Source organism: Dermochelys coriacea, chromosome 4 (genome assembly GCF_009764565.3).
Source record: "Dermochelys coriacea isolate rDerCor1 chromosome 4, rDerCor1.pri.v4, whole genome shotgun sequence".
Classification (NCBI taxonomy): domain Eukaryota; kingdom Metazoa; phylum Chordata; order Testudines; family Dermochelyidae; genus Dermochelys; species Dermochelys coriacea.
The window spans coordinates 45,075,620-45,094,382 of record NC_050071.1 but is presented as its reverse complement, the minus strand read 5'-3'; the positions used below and the strand labels follow the sequence as shown (position 1 = coordinate 45,094,382).

General features: G+C 42.1%; 1 long non-coding RNA gene across 1 annotated transcript in view; it reads right to left on the bottom strand.

Moving 5' to 3' along the window:
- Window positions 1-18,215: 18,215 nt before the first annotated feature.
- LOC122459966 overlaps window positions 18,216-18,763 on the bottom strand; it is an 89,835-nt gene continuing 89,287 nt past the window's right edge. The window contains exon 3 of the long non-coding RNA XR_006280960.1: window positions 18,216-18,433. This is a non-coding gene — a long non-coding RNA (uncharacterized LOC122459966). The remainder of the gene's footprint in view (window positions 18,434-18,763) is intronic.

The window sequence follows — 18,763 nt, the reverse complement described above, 5'->3', positions numbered from 1 at the left end:
TAGAATTCTTTGAGGGGGCCAACTAACATCTGGACTAGGGTGATCCAGTGGGTATTGTGTTCTTGGACTTTTAGAAAGTCTTTGACAAGGTCTCTTACCAAAGGCTGTTAGGTAAAGTAAGCAGTCATGGGGGAAAAGTGGGAATGTTCTCTCGTGAATCAATAACTGGTTAAAAGACTGGAAACAAGGATAGGAATAAATTGTCACTTGCAGAATGGAGAGAGGTAAAATAGTGGTGTCCCCCAGGGATCTATACTGGGACCAATGCTGTTCAATAAATGATCTGAAAAAGGGGTAACAGTGAGGTGGCAAAATTTGCAGATAATGCAAAATTACTCAAGATAATTAAGTCCAAAGCAGACAATGTTACAAAGGGATCTCACAAAACTGAGTGACTAAACAACAAAATAACAGATGAAGTTCAGTGTTGATAAATGTAAAGTAATGGACATTGGAAAGCATAATTCCAACTATACATACCAAATGTTGAGGTTTAAATTAGCTGTTACCACTCAAGAAAAAGATATTGAAGTCATTGTGGCTAATTCTCTGACAGCTGTTCATGTGCAGCAGAAGTAAAAAAAGCAAATATTATGAACCATTAGGAAAGGGATAGATAATAAGACAGCAAATATTATAATATCACTATATAAATGCATGATATGCCCACACTTCAAATTGTGTGCCTTTCTGGTTGTCCCATCTCAACAAAGATATATTAGAACTGGAAAAGATGCAGAGAAGGGCAACAAAAATGATTAGGGATATGGAATAGCTTCCATATGAGGAGAGATTAAAAAAGACTGGGACTTTTCAGCTTGGAAAAGAGATGACTAAGGGGGATAAGAGAGTGGTCTATAAAATCATGAATGGTGTGGAGAAAGTGAATGAGGAAGCACCATTTATTCCTTCATCTAACACAAGAACCAGGGTTTACCCAATTAAATTAATAGGCAGCAGGTTTAAAACAAATACAAGGACGTACCTCACACTGTCCACCTGTGGAACTTGTTGCCAGGGGATGTTGGGAAGGCCAAAACTATAAAGGGGTTCAAAAGAGAATTAGATAAGTTCCTAGAAGATAGGTCCATCAATGGCTATTAGTCAAGATCATCAGGGATGCAACTCTATGCTCTGGGTCTCCCTAGCCTCTGACTGTCAGAAGCTGGGAACGGACAACTGGGTGTAGATCACTTGATTGTCTGCTCTGTTCATTCTCTCTGAAGTACCTGGCATTGGTTGCTATTGAAAGACTGGGCTAGATGGACCATTGGTCTGACTCATTATGGCCATTCTTATGTTCCAATTTTCTGCTGAAAAACAATTTGGTTGAAAAATTCCGGACCATCTGTACTAATAACTTAAAAAAACCAAACAATCTCTCACTTTATTTTCTTTAAATATTTTTTGTAAAAAAAAAAACTTTTTTGCTTTATGTGCGGTGTCATGTTTGTGGTACTCTGGGTGGAATTATTTTAAGTCCTCTCATCTTAACTGCCATATTACTTGTTGATATAAATGGGTGCTGCTCCATTGGCCTCAATAGAATCTTTCTTATTTATACCAGCAGTGAATTTACCTAATTGTCTAGAATATTATTAGAGGGGCACTGAAGCAGACTCCCTTCAATTTCCAAGGCTGTTATGCTTTCATGCTACTATGGCTGGGATGTCTCCCAAAGAAATGCTGAGCGTCAATAAGTTGACATTTCCCTTTCCCTAGTTAATGCCCAAGTAACCCGTTTGACAAATCTCCAAATAACTTGCATGTAATTCTAGTAAAGTTAATATTTGTGTTTATGTGAATATCAATTACAGGCCGCCAAAGCTGATACAATTTATAGACTTTATTGCTTACCACAGTATAGCAGCACACAGTTGTTATCATTACTTGTTTCATGGGGGAAAGTCTGGTAAAGTGCTACCTCCCTATTAAGGAATTTTTGGGAGTGGTGAGTAGGCCATTTCCCATTCTGGTCTAGCTTGTGGGGCAGGGGATGGAAAATATTTCCACCTCCAACCAACTACTCAACCCTGCAATTGCTGAGGTTCTGTTTCCACCACTTCCCTTTCTCCCCTTGTATTTCCCCAGTCTTCGTTTTCTCTGTCTCTTCCACTCTTCTTTTCAGCTCTCTGAGTCTCCTCCATCTCTGTCACCTATAAACGTACCCTCATGGCTCTTATTACTTCCATTCTCTTCTGTTTCTTTTGAGTTTTACCCCACTTTGACAATTCTGCCTCTTCATACAAGCACAATGGTTGAGCATATTTGTTAGATCTGATACGATAGCACAGAAACTGTGCTCTGCGGAAAGGTTGGCTGGTCACATGTTGTTGGCTCTCCTTTGTTTGCAGCTACTAAATTGCATTAAAGGCAGCTAAAAATACATCAATTGTTTTCCCAATGTTACTTTCCTTGTAAGCAATTTCTGTAATTGGCTGTGGAATGTTATGTGATTGTATTTTGGGTGAACGGGAACAGTTGTTAAAGTAGATTACAACAGGAGGGACAGCACTCTATGCACTAGCCAATGAAGACAGGGAGTTGTGGGGGATCACTGCATACCCAAGCCAGGGATAGGAGGGGGACCTTCTGTGCTCCTTCCTATTCCACCTTATTCTGGGGTGGAAGGGAACATCATGTAGTCTTGACTGAGAAGTTAGGTGATAAACAAGACCTTAACTAATGTTCATAATCCAGGTCACATATTTAAACCTTCTGAAGCTGCATATCCAGAAATAAAATAGTTAGCAATCATTGCCTTTTAAAATGACAGACTTAACACCCTGCCTTACTGGGGCCCATGGCCAATCCTCTTTGAGCTGTTGCTCCAAGGCCATCTATTTGCAAACTCTGGAATTGCTCAGTGTCAGGAATTCTGAAAGTTTTCTTCTGAACCATAAATTCTTCTTCAAGGAGTGTCTCTCTGGGTGTTCCACTTTAGGGGAATCTGTACCCCTGCACTTGTAATTGGAGATTTTTAGTAGCGGTGCCTGGATGGGTCAGGCATGCATTGTCCCCATCTCACACTGCCTCGGAAGTTACATAGCGTTGTGCTACTGATCCCCTTGCAGCTCCTTCTGTGCCACTCTCGGCTTCAGATGGAGCACTTAGCAGCGCCTCTGTACTTTGTCTTTCTTTAATTGTTACTTAAGATACTAGTTGGTTAGTTATACTTAGTTGATAGTTAGTTGAATTGTTACTTACCCTAGAAAACCTTTTTTCCTTATATTAGGGAATTTAAGTTTAAGTTGTTAGGATACCCTTAGGGTAGCGTAGTTACCCTCCCTCACATTTGAAAATGCTTCTCTGAGGGGCATGCCTGACTCACCAGATTTTAAATGCTGCTTCATGTGCAGACTGTCTATCCTGGTATCTTACGGAGTGTGTCCACTGCCTTGGCAAGACACATATTCCACAAAAGTGCTCACACTGCCACAACTTGTAAGCCTGCATCAGGAATGTGAGAGACCTGCAGCTAATGGTCCTCATGATGGAGAAGTCTGTGCACTTGGCATCTGAGCCTGAATCATGCTGCCTGCCTGGTGTCCCACAGCAGCCTCTGACATAGGTTCCCTTCTACCCACTCATGGGAAAGAGCATTCTGTCAAGAAGGCAGCAAAGAAGTGGGTTCCGTCCTCCCCTCCTTAGGAATCCACCAAAAAGCAGCATTCTCAGACTTAGCAGCCTCTGCCTTGGTACTGCTGAAGCTGATAAAACATGTTGCCAAACAGCTTGGCACTGCTCCAGGCTAAGGCGCCACCTTCTGCCTCCACCGCACATAGCACCCGATCCTCGGCACCGACAACTGCAGCAAAGACATCGGTACTGCTTACAACACCTTCTTTGGTACCGATGCTCTCGATACTACAGCAATTCCTCTGCCACAAGGATGTTCTGGTCTCCTAGGTGCTGGAACCATCACTCCAGCATGCTTGGTACCGAACCAACTGACCACACCACACAAATCAGCTCATCCCTTGTCTAGCACCAAGGACCATGAGGATGAAGTGGAAACATACTCCTCCCATCACTACTTGCCTATCCATGCAGCTACCAGACCAGGTCCACCAGAAAACCATGAATATAACCCAGGACCTGAAACTCAGGGCTGGTATAGACACCCAGAGATGTCACCACCCATGCCATTTCCATCACTTTACTGGGCAGCGTACCCCCAATGATACCATAAGCTTCCCAGTCCACCCAGGCATTCTCTCTCATCCTCTATACCCAGACCCTCAACCTCTGGAAAAGGCAAGTGAGGAATTGGACAAGACTTCAGACCAGGAAGCTGCACCAGCTGCCAACACTTCATCCTCTTCTCCAGATGAAGTCATCATGCCCCCACCACTGGGGATGATTTTAAATAGTTCCATGAACTATTTAAGAGGATCACAGACTCTGGAGATACCACTAAAAAGTGGCAGACTCCCAGCATAAGTTGTTGGACATCCTGTAGATTTCAGCCTCTTCCAAGATTGACATATCAATAAATGAGGCTCTCGTGGACCCAGCCAAAACCATTTGGAAGACCCTGGCAACAACCCACGTGTAAAAGGGCAGATAAAAATATTACATTTTTTCAAGGGAATGGAATTTCTGTTTTCACATCCCACACAAAACTTCCTGGTGATAGAGGCCATGAATGAAAGGGGCAGACAACATCACTCCAGAACATCCCCATACTACAGGAAGTAGAAGACATTACACCTTTTTGGATGCAAGGCCTACTTCTCAGTGACCCTACAATTTATGATTGCCAGCTATTAGGCATTGATGGCCAAATATAATTACACGAATTATTCAAAATTCTCTAAATTTATTGATTTTCTTCCCAAAGAAAAAAGAACAATTCAAAGCGACTATCTTGGAGGGCCATCTTCTTTCTCAAACAGCATTGCAAGCCTCATTAGGCTCAGCAGACATGACAGTACATTCCACCACCACAGCTTTAGTCGTGAGATGAGCCTCCTGACTTTATCTCTGTCTGGTTTTCCCAAGGAGGTATAATCAACAGTCTAAGATCTCCCATTTGAATGCCCCAAGCTGTTCACAGCCAAAACAGATGAATCCTTTCACAAATTGAATGACTGCAGAGCAACTCTGAAATCCTTGGGTATATACACTCCGACACAGAATAAAAAGGCAAATATTACTTGGTGCAAAGATTTAGATCTGCATCTTATACACAACCCCAGAGACAATATGACCCTCAAAGACAGAAGCAGAGACCTGCAAGACGATGACCACGCCCTTCCCAACCTTCTATGTCCCAGCAATGTCCTTCCAAAGAAGAGTTTTGAGGGTTTGGTCCCACACCTTCAAGTGCTGGAAACATCTACAACCACCCATCCATTCAGAGACTGTCTGACCTCTTCCACCCAGCTTGGTAGACCATCATGTCAGATAAATGGGTATTAGAGATCTTTGAGACTGACTATTCCAACCAATTTACCTTTATCCCCCCTCCCTCCCTCCCCCATCCTGCTTCAGGGATCCCTCTCACGAACATCTACTGTGACAGGAGGTAAACCATCTAATACACCTAGGATAAGTAGAATGAGTATCAACACAACACAGAGGGAAGGGGGCCCATTTTCTAACAAAGAAAAAAGCTGGAAGCTGGGCCCCATTCTCCACTTAAGAAGACTCAACAAATTCGTGAAGACCCAACGATTCAGAATGGTCACACTAGCAACCATAATTCAAACACTGAAAAGAGGGTACGAGTTCTTGGCCCTTAATCTCCAGGATGCATATTTTCACATAACAATACATTGCACACAGAGGAGGTTCCTTGGGTTTGTTCTGGGAGCAGACCATTTCCACAAAGTACTCCCTTTCAGAATATCCACTGCCACACTGGTATTTTCAAAAGTTCTCGCAGTGGAGCTTGTCCACCTCCGCAGATGAGGGGTCATAATATTCCCGTATTTGGACGATTGATTTTACTGAAAGCATAGACTCGAGAGGAGGCACTAGAAGCTACTCAAAAGACAGTAGCTCTCTTCACATGTCTAGGCTTACAAACAAACAGAAATCAACATTCACACCTGTGGAGAGATTGGATTTAATCAGTGCCTACCTTGACTCTCTAGAGGCTACAGCCTCACTGCCCTGACGCCAATTTACCATTCTAGTAAATTTAATGACACAAGCCAGTCCCCAGACATCGGCCAGGACCTGCCTCCAACTGTTAGACCATGACAACTGTTAGACTGCAACAATATTTGTTGTCAATGCCAGACTGCACATATGATGTCTGGAAGGCTGGCTATGGACAGTCTATGTTCCCCACAGACACAGCATAAACAAATGTCCCACAATGTCAACCACAGAAAAAAACTCTCAACATTGGTGGATGCAGCCAAACAATATTTTGCCCAGGAGTCCCCTTTGCACAGAACCTTCCATCGAGGATACTTGCAACGGACACTTCTCTGCTAAATTTGAGGGGCACACCTGCCCAATCACACAATTCAAGGCCCACTGGCCCCCCATCGGAATCCACACTACACATAAACCTGTTGGAGCTACAGGAAATTTGCAATGCATGCTCACATTTCCTACCCATGATCGAAGACAAGGCCATAAAGATTCTCACAATGTTGATAGTTTGTTTTATATAAACTGATCGGGGAGGAGAGAGGCATGGTAACATTCCTTAGGCACAGAAGCCACACTACTATTGAATTGGTGCATCAGCCACAACATCGACATTTCATCCTCCTACCTACCATGATGCCAAAACACCACTGCAGATGCACTGAGCAGAAATTTTTTCCAGGATCACGTGTGGGGAAACAAACACCAGAGTACTATGGAACAGATTCAAACAATGGGAGTTACTAACTAGAGACCTTTCTGTGACAAATGCCAAGTGCCCACACTTCTGCGGGTGGGATCGGAACCCTGCTCTCTAGGCAATCCCTTTCTCCTCAAATGGGATGCACCCCTACTGTACGCCCTCTCCTACCCAGGGTCATACATAAGATCAGGACAGACAACTTGTCATCTTGATAGCCCCACATGACCCAGACAAATGTGGTTTCCTTATCTCCTAAAGAGGGCTGTGGGCCCACCACACACTCTTCCACCTCTACCTCATCTCCTGTCTCAGGATGTGGGCCAGGTCCACCACCCAAACCTGGTAAGACTCTACCTCAGGACATGGTTACTCCATGACTCTGAGACAGCAAAATGACCTTTTCAGAGGAGGTAAGGGACATTCTTTTAAACAGTTTAAAACCAACTTTGTGACATATATACCTACACAAATGGAAGGGATTCAATACATGGTGTCAAAATAGACAAATCATGGCGACTTCCTCTCCTTTACAACTGGTACTAAACTATATGTTGGAACTTAAGAAATTGGGCTTCTCCATGAGCTCAATCAGAGTTAGGGTGACGAGATGACAAGAACAAAATATCAGGACACATGGAGGGAGCTGCCACAGGCTCACCCCCCAACAGGGCCAGCTCTAGGTTTTTTGCCGCTCCAAGCAAAAAAAAAAAAAAAAAAAAAAAAAAAGCTGGAGGCTGGAGTGCTGCCGAAGTAAAATATTGGGACAAATGACGTCCCAACTGTACATCGGTCAGGACAAACAACTAAATATCAGGACAGTCCTGATTTTATTGGGAGTCACACTAATCAGGGTACACCTCACAGCAATCTCTGTGTTCCACCGTAAAGTGGATGAGTTCTCGATCTTCATTCACCTGACCACTAAACGTTTTCACAAGCAGTTTCTTTGTAACTTTTAGCCAGAAATATGAGCCTCTACTTCATCATGGGATCTCAGTCTGGTGTTCAGATGCCTTACTGGGGCCACTAGCAAATCTGTGGTCGTCAAAGAACTGAGGGTGTTGGGGGGGTTTGGTTGCACAGTGCTATGAGGTGGCATGAGACGGGGACAGAGCACATGTGACCCTACCAGGCACTGCTACTAAAAATCTCTGATTACAAGTGCAGGGGTGCAGGTTCACCAAAAGTAGAGCACCCACAAGGACAAGCATCTCTATGACCCTCAGTTACAGCATAAGGTAAGTAACCTTCTCGTCTAGATTTTTTTTTTAATTAAAACTTAAAATCAACTTCAGATTATGGACAGGGTTTTGGAGGGCAGGTTTTCTGCCTCCCCATTGCTAGCTTAACCTCTGCTGAAACATAGAGGGATTGAATGAGCAAATTAATCCAAAATAAAAAATGGCCTGAACTTTCAACCATGTTTTGAACTACCCAATGCACACTTTATTTTTTTTCACGTCTGAAGTCTATTTTGTTAACTAATGTTCCACTCTTCTTCTCTCCTTACCTGCTTTTGTGGCTGTCTGAAGTTTCCATGGTAATAGTTGTTCATGTTGTGCATTGACAATTGTTACTCTTAAAGTGATAGCTTTGTAATTTTAAGGATATTCCAGATCCTGCTTGCAGGCTAGGGTGGGATCTGTAAGGCAGCATGCAATATCAGATTTCAGTAGTCAGTGGGCAAAGAGTCAGTATACAATAAGATAAGTAGAGTTGTGCCTCTCTGCCTTAAAGAGCAGCCTGTGTTGTCTTTCTCAATTTTTTTGGTTCTTGTGTTTTAGGGTTCTGGATTCTAACAAATAAAGTAGTGTTGTGTTGAAAGTTTGTTGTTGTTGTGCTTTTAAAAAACTTTTTTTTTCTGTGAACATAACAGTTCCCAGGTAAGCTATCTATTCTGGACTGTTTCTAAAGTTGTAGGTCATTGTACGGCAAACTCAAAATGGGCAGTAATAGGCCCAACACTGCTCCCTCCTCCTGCTGGCAGGGAGGGTCACAAACTCTTTCACTACAGTTGGTCAGAAATGTTTTTTCTCCTCGAGAAAATTTCAGCTTTAAACTGAAACAAAAACCCATTTTTCAGCCCTCCCCACAAAGTGTTGGATTTTTGATTTTTTCCAGTGAGAAATCAAAAGCTTTGAGAAAAACAAACACTTTCTGTGAAAATTTTTGTTGAGTCAAAACCTGAGTTTTCCATCAGGAAAAGGTTTTGATGGAAAATTTTCAACTAGCCCTACCTCTCCATTCCTCCACTGTGTGTGTGAGTGAAACACTTTTGAACTCATCTTGCTGGGAGACCATGGAGCCTTCTCCTCCAAAGACTTCTATGCACAATGGAAGTGAGGGGAGGAGCCAACTCGCATAGCTAATACTGGAGACAGAGTGAGGATGGAAGGAGTTGTGAACCTCACATTTGGATAAGGTTTGAACAAGCACCCGTGTAGTGTACAGCAAACAAGGACGACATTTTAGTTGTAGGGAATAGCAGGGGAAAAGGCAGGGAAGTGGTTGTGAGAGAAGGAAACAAAGAAGTGGAACTAGCACGACCCAGTGACTGAACCAGAGTGTGGTGGGAATCCAACATGAGGTAGCCAGGAGAACAGGTGAGTAAAACCTTGAAGGTTAAGGTCTGAATTTGACATTAAAATTGATGTAGGGCCAGTGAAGGGACTGAGTGGGAGACTACATAGCCAGAGAGGTGACTGAGTTACATTATTCAATAGTGTAACTTTGCTGGCTCCATATTGCTGACTTTTCTTCATTTTCATGCTTCAGTAGAGTTCCTTCAAGGATAAATTTGGCTCTGTAAGATCCTGTTTTACCAATGCTACTGAATAATCTTTATTAAGTTATTGTTCTTCCAGTTACTACTCCAAGTCAGTGTCCTGGATAGTATTGTTGATGTCAAAGTAGTATATCAGGTTTTAAAGAGAAATAAGTGTCTCTATAAAGAAACCCTCATCCTCCTCAAATGTGTCCCTTGGTAAAGTTATATGAGTACTTATTAGCCAGCAAGCATTTACAGTGCCAGCTGCAGGCTATATAAACAGCCAAACTCCATCTTGTGTGGGACCTAAATATCTCTCTTGTTTTGTAGTGAAAGGACAGAGGGACAGGAAATCTGGATTCTGCTCCCAGCTCTGCTGCTGACTTGTGCAACCCTGGGTGTGTTACTTAACAGCTGTGTCTTAGTTTCCTAGTCAATCGCATAGGAGTTGTAATACTTCCTTTGCTCACAAGTGCATGAAGCTAAACTCACTAATGTTTGTAAAGTACTTTGAAATCCTTGAATGAAAGGTGCTATCAGTGCAGAATGACATATTGTATATTCCTACATAGCTAAACCTGAATTAATCTGAACCTATTCAATCCACTTCAATTAGTAATAATTTAAGTACAGAAATCTATACTCAGCATGAATCAGAATCTCCCAGTCAGATCAATGTATAAACCAATATCAGGGGAGGTATAACTATTTTGCATATCAGTTGATCTAGCTGCCTGTCTTTCAAGGTAGGAATGCATATTTATTTCTATGAGACTCCACAAATCCTGTCAGCAAACCTGACAAGTTGCCCTTGGTTTTGCAATCTACAGTATGGCCTTACTCATATTAAATTCTCCTTATATTACAAGATATGAGTTCGGAGTCAGACATGAACATTCTTAGCACATGGAAAACATTTGAATGGAGAGATGGAAAACATTACTTTGTGAATATATTTATTAAAGTGATATCAATAACCAGAACAATTGAACACATGGGGTCTCAGTTAAAGCTGCAATACACAGTTACATGGATTCATTGGTGATGGTTTAATTATGGCCAAAAACGTGAAGCTCTGTACTTTTGTTTCATTCTCTTAAGAGCACTTCTTGCTTACACATTACTATATTTTGAATAGCTGATTTTGTGCCAGCTGGATTTTTCTCTCTGCTTTTCTGCATCCAGGATGTCAAAACACTACTTTGTTCAGCCAATGAAAACCAGGATTGTAATAATAAATCACGTTTGTTAGAACCAGTAGGACTGAACCTGAAACTGAGCAAGATTTTCCAGGCTTCTCTTGGGATTTTTGGTGAGAGCTGCCCTTCTTTGCAGAGTTTACAGGGCTCATCCATCATAAAAAGGAAATTTTAATTAACAACTCCTTCAAACAATCTTATTTCTTTCATTAACAATACATTTAAAAATGGGATATTTACAATCAACCTGCAGAACCCTTCCTATAAGATGTAAAACTATGTGAAGATGGGGTTGTGAAATTATGCACAGAAGTCCACTTGTTTCTGTTGATGTGTGATTACTAAGGCTGTGATTTAATCATGGAAGTCATGGAATCTGTGACTTCCAAAGACCTCCGTGATTTCAGCCAGTGCCGGCTGGGAGACCCTGGAGCTCTGAGCCCCCCAGGGGTGATGGAAGCCTCTGGAGTTCCCAGCCCACCTACATCTGCCCAGGCACCCCATTTTGTCATGGATATTTTTAGTAAAAGTCAGGGACAGGTCACTGGTTTCCGTGAATTCTTCATTATTTGCCCATGCGCTGTCCATGACTTTTATTAAAAATATCCATGACAAAATCTTAGCCTTAGTGATTACTTCTTTTCCCAGTTAGAGTAGACAACAGAAATTGTTCCATGAAACCTAGATTGACCAAACTGCACGTTTCTGATCATAACAATGAATTAACAAACAAAAACCCCATGTAGAGAAAGTATGCACCTGTAAAATGAATCACTTTTCATCCTGGGTAACATTGATTTTCTAGTTGGTAAAACACTGAAAGGTGCATATTGTATTTTTCTTAACTTCAATATTTGCATATTAATTCTACAGGAATGTCACACGTTACACATTTTAGTAAACTTCACTAGGATAGAAATTGAAGGCAGTGGTGTTGATGTCTAATGTACAGAAAGGGAACTAGTCTTCCTCACACTAAATAAGTACAGTTACTAGAGCCTGCTTGCCTTAGATTTTTGTCTCGTGCCTCTTGAACATGGCAGATACAATCATCACCCATTTTCTGCAGTAGGTTTTTGTGTTAGTTCAAATCCTTTATTATGTACAGCTGTCTGGTGACTCATTTTGGTGTCCTCAGTTTAGTGTTTTCAGCTGCATTTCATTTAGCTACTCGATACTCTATGCATGCATGAAAAAACACTCCTAGTTTAAACAAACAAATTTTCACAATGAATTTTTATAGGGGAAAAAAAGAGTTTGCCAAAGGAAGATAGTTATAAAAAACGTGTGTTTGAAGAATTTCTCATAAACCACTTTATTCTTCGTACATATTATGGGCATTTTATATTAGATGACTCTTGTCACATTGTTTACCTAGAGAATATTAACAAAAATGTTAATACTTCAGAGACTGAAAAACTAAGCAGTTTTCAGATTTTTTTTGTATAATTTGTGTTGCAAATCATTCCTATTTAGAGAATCCTTAATGAGTAATAATTATCAAATGTATGTGCCAAGCACTAATGTTCCTACTGCATCAAAAGAAAACATTCTGGTTGAGATTACTTCAGAGTATTGATATAATGACGGCTTGAAGCTAGATGACTGGCGTCGCTATCAGTTCAGTTCTGTTTCTCTTCAGCATGAAAATTTGAAAGGTTTTGCTAATGATTGTCTGGGGTGGATTTTATGCACACTGTGTCAGAACACAGAGACACTACATGACTCTGTCGCTGTATGCATGCTATGTCCCTTACTTAGTGGTGGTAATTTTGACATTAAAGATTTGCTCTTGCTGCTGTTTTGGAGCATAGCTTATACGAATGAAAAATGAGCAGAAAAACAGGAAGAATTAATTATTTATAAAATAAAGCAATTTTGGAAAAGCCACTTATAGAAAACAGAAGCACTGACCACACAGTTTAGTTCTTAAGAGCCTTTGCTTAAACCAGGTTTCAGAGTAGCAGCCGTGTTAGTCTGTATTCGCAAAAAGAAAAGGAGTACTTGTGGCACCTTAGAGACTAACAAATTTATTAGAGCATAAGTTTTCGTGAGTGCATCCGATGAAGTGAGCTGTAGCTCACGAAAGCTTATGCTCTAATAAATTTGTTAGTCTCTAAGGTGCCACAAGTACTCCTTTTCTTTTTGCTTAAACCAGTTATCAGATGAAGCTTAGTAAAGTTAGTATACTCCATGGTTCACTGGCAAGCATCAGCATTTATGAATGTGTGTTCAGCATGCTAAATTGAAGTTTGAGAGACTTTCTGCCTTTTTACAGATTTTCTTTGGCTTACTGTGACAGGGTAGTGCATATAAGATGCTTGGGGCTAAGCTTCCCCCAAAATAAAAAAGGCTGGCCATGGAGGAGGCAAATGTTGAATGTGAGTCACCTCCCTTTGGCCCACCACTGCTGTCTCTGTGCCCTGGGAACAGGAGAACCAGAAGGGGGGAAGGGCGCACCAGCTCCCCCACCTCCACCTCTTTCCGCCTGAGGCCCTAGCCGTCGCTCGCTCCTCTCCACCCGCTCCCTCCCATTGCTCACCCTTAACACAGGGGGGAAAAAGTGATGGGGCCCTAGCCCACCCTGTTCCGGTTCCCCTGAAGATATAAAGCTGAGTTGCTCCAGTATCGGCACAGCAGGAGGAAGAGTCCCACAGCTGGGTCAGCCAGTGAGAGGCAGAGAGGACTCTTTCTCCTGTGGTGGCAGACACTACAGGTTCTGCCTCTCACTGAGTGGCTCAACTGTGGGACAACTTCTCTGGCTGTGCTGATGCCAGAGCAACTCAGCTTTTGGGTGCTTGAATGGAGCATGGGGCGGAACCATGGCCCCATCACCTTTAAAAGTGGCCCTCCCACTTTTTTCCTGCTTTAAGTACGAGAGATGGGGGAGGAGATGGTAGAGAGGAATGACTGGCAGGCGGGGCCTCATGGTGAGTGGGACATCAGGGGAAGAGGTGGAGTGGGGGTGGAGCCTTAGGGCAGAGCAGGGGCAGGGCCTTAATGGGGCAGGGCCAAAGACCGGGCACTAGTACCCCCCCTCACTTCTAGGGAGTGTCTGGTACTCCTGGGCATAGGTTCCCCAAACAAAAGACTCGTATGCTGTCTATGGGCTGTACCTACCCTGCACTGGTTCAGCAGGGGTTAAACACACTCAGTGGGCCATGTCCCCTCATCTCAGCTGGGCATGCTGCGGCTCGAACCAAGATATAAAAGGGAGCAGCTCAGCTCAGTTTTATAGTGGAGATGCTGGAAGCCATTGAACCAAACTGTAACCCTTGTGTATAATGGAAAACACTTCAAGTCAGGGCGTGCGGCACACCCCCAGAACCCCTAGTTCCAGCATCTGATGGCCGAAGGGAGCAGAGGTGTTTTGCCAGCTCCTGCAAAGAGACAGCCAGCGCTCTAGGACACGGAGGCCAGCTGGGCTGTGGTGCTAACCGAACCCCAACCGACTGACACCGCAGATGGAGAAGAGACCGCAAAACCCTTGAGACTACAAGCTGTGGAAGGATGGGTAGGAGGTAGCTCAGGGGACGTAAACATTGATCCAGTCATAGAACTGTGTTAGACTCAGCATGTTTCAGAAGGATCCCTGCTGAGTTGGTGGCAGATACCTCCGCTGCAGACATGGCCCTGTACTGGTGGAGAAGGGGGGGCCCAGGTCCCCCTGCCCTAGCTGCCATCCACCTGCTCTGGCCACTAGGCCGCACTGCACTTCCCTGCCCTGCCACAAGGGGCAGTCCTACTGACTCTGGCCATTGGGACGCACTGCCCTGCCACAAGGGTTCTATTGACTCAAACCACTAGGCCACAATGCCCTGCCATGAAGCATAGTCCATTGGCTCTGGCCACCAAGCCGTATTATCCTACCTAGAAGGGTAGTCCTAGTGACTCGGGCCGCACTGCCCGATACCAAAAGGCTGCTGCTCAGACTCCAACTATTAGACCATGCTGCCAAAGGAGCCAGGGCTGCTGTGGTGACTTGGGAAACTAGGCCACTTAGGCCACCCAAGCTATACTTTAATTTCCCCATTACCTGAATCCCCCTGATGGGGAGGACCTACCCTCTGACACTTACCTTAAACTAACTTGTGATAGTTTGATCCTTACGTGCAATAAATATACTTTCTTCAAAAGTACACATCCACAAATGCCCCTATGTTTGTACAAGTCCAGAGTTTGGAGTATACAAAGGTGTGCAAGTGCCAAACTGTGACTTGCATATGCACACCAGGGAATTTGTATGCCTAGGTTGGGTGCATGCAAAATTGCATGCACAGTTTTGAAGATTGGTCCACAGAATCTTTAACACAATACATATTGACTTTGTTGAGAATATTCACATGAATGTGCTTGCAAGATTCAGCACTTCACAGTTCAGGCCAAATTCTGCCCTCAGATGTACATAGGCAGAAATTGCTGATTTCAGTGAAAGTCATGCACATGTATCCAAAGGCAGAATTTGGCACCTAACCTTTTCCGTAGAGAATATTTTTCTTCAGGGAATTATCTATTCCTTGTCAGCTGAACTGCTGGTTTTCCTAATTTATTTGAGAAAACATTTCAAATAGCTTATGTCTAGCTGCTGAGCTGACTGGAAATTACTATACAATATATGGAATTATTTTGGCTAAGATCCCATTAATCAAGGAAAATGCAAGAGACTGTATTGTTACTGATGCTGTAGGGACGGAACACAGGCTGACGGTGTGCAGTAAGACAGATCTCAGGGATGGCAACCTCAGTTTGGATAGTTTGACAAGAATGAGGTAGCTTTTGATCTGTGAGGTGAAAGGATCATTTTGTTCTGATTCACTTCTTGGATGCTTTGCTAGGACTCCCACCAAGGCCTCCAATTAATGCTAAATGTGTTTGGTTTTGTGTTGAGGACCAAGACCACCAATTTGTTGCATTGGCCATTAACAACTGTCAAAAATTAATAACTTGAGAAGAACAGAACAAGATAGTTACTAAAAATCAAAGTCCAAGATGAATCCAAACCAGGACTCAGACTCCAAGCAACACCAAACTTTAACCAGGAATGAGGGTAAGGACAGCAACAAGGGGAGAAGGGGGATTGAAATCAAGAACTCATCCAGGATCCAAATTTGGTTGAATCAACACTCCAAGTCTAGGGGAGCTGAAATTTGTATATTAATTTAAATCCAAATTTTGTGGCGTGGTCCACCTCTAATTTCAATCAGGATTGCTGCAAGTTGGTGATAAATTCTTTACTAGAATCAATAACTGTGGGAGATGTTTTTTTTTTTTAAACTAAATTTGCCAGGAAATAGCAAATATGCTTTTTATCAACTGGTACCTTAGATCTGGTATTAGAATAACTGCACAATTACAAACTGTCTGGGACTGTATTGCCAATTAATTGACTTCAAGATGGTTTGGTTTTTGTCTCATGTTCTCACAGCTGTCCTTCACATTTCATTTTATTGAGGATTAGAAATAAACCACAGCAAGCTGTCCATCTTCAAGGCTGTAGCTTTCTCTTTTCTATTAGTTTAATCTTTCAATTTTGATTACCCTTTTCTTTCATATGAATGTCCATGGTGTGCAATTGCTTTTCTTCTAATCTTGTGCCCACACATTATAAATAGCTAATTCTCCCCATGTTTTTTTACTTCACACTTTTGGTCTCATTTTTGTTCATGAACGGTTGGTCCCAGGAATAGTTGTTGCAACTGAATTCATTTTTGTGCAACCATTAACACACGTAGTTTAAATCTTATTTTTCACCCACAATAAACCTCATGTGTTGGCGCTTGATGGTGGTACTGTGATGATATTCATCCTTCCGTAATGACACTGTATTTTCCTACAAGGTGTTTTCATTTCACCGTGAGCCTAGTACTGCTTTAGTTGAAGCTATTGCATTCAGCCCTTTCAGGAGCTTTGTCATAATAAGGCAATATTAACATATGTAGCACAGGTCTAGAAGCATTTGTATGATGGTCACTTCCATCACTTTGTTGTGATTTCATATAATTTTCATTCTTTCTTTTAAGAGAAAAAAATCTAAGTAGAGTCTAGTGTAGTTTATATCATGAAATTACCTCTGAGATCTTGACTAAACAGCACTAGAGTCTGTATTTCAACTTTAAGTGTTTAACAAAGGATTAAGGGATTGTCCTATAACCATGAGCTAAAGTATGAGAATTTACGTTTTCCTTTTTGTAGGATAGTCCCTTTTGAAATTATACTCTGAACAATGGCTTATTTTCTTGTGCCAATACTCTATTCCAAATAGTGTGGCTTGGCAGCAAGCGGGTCTCAGATTTCAACCACATGTATTTCAAAAAATCAAAAGATCCTTATTTGGCTCTTCAGTCGCATATCTTTAAAAGCAGTGTTTGTGCGTCAGATTTAAAAATAATTGAAACCAGGGAGAGCAAAAAGTGAACTTTTCTTCCAGGATGTGTCAGCTTCAGTTGATTCCAAAAACACTGAAGGCAACAGAATGGAAACCACATGCAGAATACTCCATTGACAATGCACATAGAACTTTATATAGTATACATACACACAATAACAGTGAGAGGTAACAATACACTAGCCTGCTGGAAAATATACATATTTTTATCTTTCATTATCTTTTTTACTCTTTTATTACAAAGGACTTTACAAATCACACTACATACAGGAATGACTTCACTTACCAATGAAGTGCAGCTGCCTGTGGAGTGAATTGCAGTAGCTGCGCAGCAATACTGCATAGCAATTTAGAGCACAAAGTTGAACATGTATCCAACTGAAACTGCAGGGGAATTTAGCTAGATAGAATGTACTTCACTCACATAAGGCCAGGAGTACAATGAGGTTAACATCTTTATTTTTGCAAAATGTCCCATTGCATCTTTAATTCCATCAAGTCAAATTTGCCCTCATTTTTATATGTATTTATTTAGGCTTATGACATAAACCACACAATATTCAACAAAGCATCTACATATTACTCTAGATACATTTATAGATATTTGGAGAAAACAGTCTCACATCAGTAGTTAACCCTTCACTGACCCCCAAACCAAAAACCTTCCTCTCCCAAGAAAAGCTAAATATCATCCCTCATCAAACTCCTCCCTGGGATGTTAGATGGGGTGGGATCTGAGTTACTACAGAAAATTCTTTCCTGGATATCTGGCTGGTGAATCTTGCTCATATGCTCAGGGTTTAGCTGATCGCCATATTTGGGGTCAGGAAGGAATTTTCCTCCAGGGCAGATTGGAAGATGCCCTGGAGGTTTTTCCCCTTCCTCTGTAGCATGGGGCACGGGTCACTTGTTGGAGGATTCTCTGCTCCTTGAACTCTTTAAACCACGATTTGAGGACTTCAATAGTTCAGACATAGGTGAGAGGTTTTTCGCAGGAGTGGGTGGGTGAGATTCTGTGGCCTGCGTTGTGCAGGAGGTCGGACTAGATGATCATAATGGTCCCTTCTGACCTTAATATTTATGAATCTATGAAAAGCTTGGGTAAAAAAAAAAGACCTTGACCATGGTCCCAGGCTCTTCCAGATTGAGGGTAGGAGTAGGTTAAAGGTGAATGTCTCATATGAAGAAGGTTTTACTGCAGACCCTTATTTTTTAAGCAGTGAGGACTCCAGTTTGTGTGCCGCCTCTGATTGCAGATAGAACAGTATGGTCTGTAAGAGAGAGGCAGTCACTGAAGTAGGCAGGTCCCATTTGTAACTCCTCACAATGTAATGAACAATGCAAATTAAAAAACAAACAAACAAGCAAAGCCTTTTTTCAAAAGAACTATATTTCCATCTTTGTGTTTTCATGAATACTAGAGCAGCAAGTGATGGGCCCTGTGAGAGTCTCACTGGGCTGTTTGGTATTTCAGCAAGAAATAGGGAAGCAAAGAGCAGCTGAGGCCACAGAAAGCTGAGACAAATGACTTGGAAAGGCTGTTGGATACCCCACAGGATGAATATATTGTTTTTTTGAACAAATGAATCAGAAAATCAGTA